The sequence below is a fragment of the Xenopus laevis genome, chromosome 2S (assembly GCF_017654675.1).
Source record: "Xenopus laevis strain J_2021 chromosome 2S, Xenopus_laevis_v10.1, whole genome shotgun sequence".
Lineage (NCBI taxonomy): Eukaryota > Metazoa > Chordata > Amphibia > Anura > Pipidae > Xenopus > Xenopus laevis.
In genome coordinates, this window is record NC_054374.1 from 168,337,810 (window position 1) to 168,340,341 (window position 2,532).

The 2,532-nt window shown below is 39.3% G+C and overlaps 1 long non-coding RNA gene across 1 annotated transcript; it reads right to left on the reverse strand.

Moving 5' to 3' along the window:
- Positions 1-975: 975 nt before the first annotated feature.
- Positions 976-2,014, reverse strand: LOC121400375. The gene is made up of 3 exons (XR_005965705.1): positions 1,811-2,014; positions 1,271-1,325; positions 976-1,087 (listed from the first exon to the last, which is right to left on the reverse strand). It is a non-coding gene; the product is annotated as an uncharacterized LOC121400375 (long non-coding RNA).
- Positions 2,015-2,532: the final 518 nt, after the last annotated feature.

Sequence of the window (2,532 nt, forward strand, 5' to 3'; positions counted from 1 at the left end):
CCGCTGGATTGGCGGTTACACGAGTCCCCAATTTCAATCGTGGTACTAGGCCGCAATTTTATCTTGGCCGTCCGGAGCCCTAGAAAGCTGCTTTTTGAGGATTTATGGTCCTCTACACTATTATTTCTACAAATAATATTGGATTTCTATTATTTTAGAACTTTGTCTGTAATTAACTTCTCCTACTCACTAAGAAGGTCTCCCCTTGTGTCACTACAAGAAACTAAACAATTATGGACTCAATACATTTTTCTTGGAAAACAAAAAAAAAATAAAACCAAATAAATCAAATGAATAACAAATAGTTTATTTGTTTCTTTTCAAACAAATAGATGTTGTTCTTTGTTGGATTCCATATTTCTTTCTTGTAGGCTGCCATCGGGGACCAAGATGTTATACTGGGGCCCAAGATGACAAATGGGCCCCTTATGCCCCCGTCCCTCCCCCCGATGGTGCCTTTGTGCTTCAGTTCTTCAGTTCTTTAGTTCTTCCACCCTTTCTGTAGTTCTTTAGCGATGCTCCTCTTCACACCCATTTCATCATGGAGCCCAGTAATAAAGGGGTGCCCGAGGAGCTGGCGTGCGGTGGGTCTTTTATTTGGATTTTTCTGCACGCACTCACTGATAAAGAAGTAGAATTCTTCACTCCTGGAAAAAACAAAATTGAGTCAATATTATAATTGTTCATGTTATAAATATAATATTTTATGAAACAGTTCATGCAATAAAAAGACTATTAAAGGAATCAGAACCCACCAGGACAGCCATGTGCCCTGAATATCCCATAAGCCTCCCTGTTTAAAGGAACTCACTGACACCAATTAATCATTAATCACCAATCAGTAAGTCTTGATGGTGTCGCTCCCCATCCCTCCCTATAACTTCTCCCTTGTCTAATCCCCCCCTCTTTCACCCCGACTCTCTTTTTCTTTTGTACCCCCCTTACTCCCATGTGAATTTGCCCTCCTCCCCCTCACTCTCTTTTCCTATTTCAGGGGGAGTCACTCACCAGTTGTTCCCCGTGAGTGTTACAGCAGGACCTTTGAGAATTCTGTTGATCAGCTTGTGGCCCCTCAGATTGCCGTATGCTACAGGTTAGAAGAAAATAATATATAAGAACATGGTGATAATGACACTATTTAGTACAATTCATTGTTTCATTTACAAAGGATACAACATTATTCTATGTTAGACACATTAATACCCTGTGTCATTGTTTAGTAACAATTCTTTATGGATGATGGGACAGACACATGATAAGAGTTACTTACGGAGATAGCCCTGTGCCATTTCAATGGCGCTGACTCCCAATGACCAGATGTCGGCCTACATATCAAAATATAGGGGAAAAAACAAATATTAGACAAGAGTTTATACAGGGGACATTAAAAGCATTCCAGTAATAGATTATTCTGATAGTTCTGCTCTCAATCCACCCCCTGAAAGTGGCTCTATGTGAAACTGTGAATAACACACCCATTAGAATTATGCCACTCTGTACTGATAGAAAACATGTCATTTTCCTAAATAATGGCACTAAACAGAGCCCCAGAGAGAAGTCTGATGTTACACAGAGTTAGAAAAACCCAAAAAGAAGAAGTAGTTAAATGAGGTTGGTTTGTTCCATTCTTGTTCCCTGCACTTAGAATGTATTTCTCTCTCTCACTTCAGATCCCCCTCTCATAGCAGGGCAAGTACTTTACAACTTTGTTTTCACTGTTATGAGAGACTTATGTGAAATGAGTGAGCAAAACATTGCATGCGCTTCACCCCATGTAGCCGATATACAGAATAAATAAAGGTAACAATACCCTGTGGTCATAGTCCAGATGGTCATCTACGAGACAGGCAAGTGCCTCGGGAGCCATATATGCAGGAGTCCCGTTGGTGCTGGAACTCCTCTTCCCAATGGTGGCAAATTCAAAATCACCTGAAATTAAATGACAAAAACATGAATTCTAATGTCCAACAATAAAATATGAAAGAACCTATTTATTGTTCATTTTCTGGAAAACATTTGCATGGGAGAAAGCGTTAGTGAAGGAATATTGTTTATGTCGGATTAAAGATTTTCAAAAGTTTATGTAAATATTTGTGGCCTTGTGAGACTAAGCAAGAGAAATTGAGAGAGAAAATGAAACAATATCACATTTCCTAAATCTTCAAAATGTCCCCCCTAAGTGTTACTTACAGATTTTCAAATCGCCGGATGACGTCAGCCTAAGGTTTTCAGGTTTCAGGTCATGATGAATGACCTGATATTTCTGAAGATGACACAGACCCTGGGAAATGAATAAAATCAAAGTGAGAAAAGAAATATTTAACTATTGACATAAATCGTGAATAGAAGCAGAGAGGTTCCCGTATGACATACCTTTAAGACCTCTTTGCAAATGTACGAGGTCCACTTCTCGCCCAGTGAATTGTTTCTCCTTGTCTCCCTGAGGCCACTGACTGAGCCCTCAAAAAGTTCCAGAGAGATCTAGAAGACAAATAAAGAACATAAAGCCTATAATTGCCTATAGTTATACAA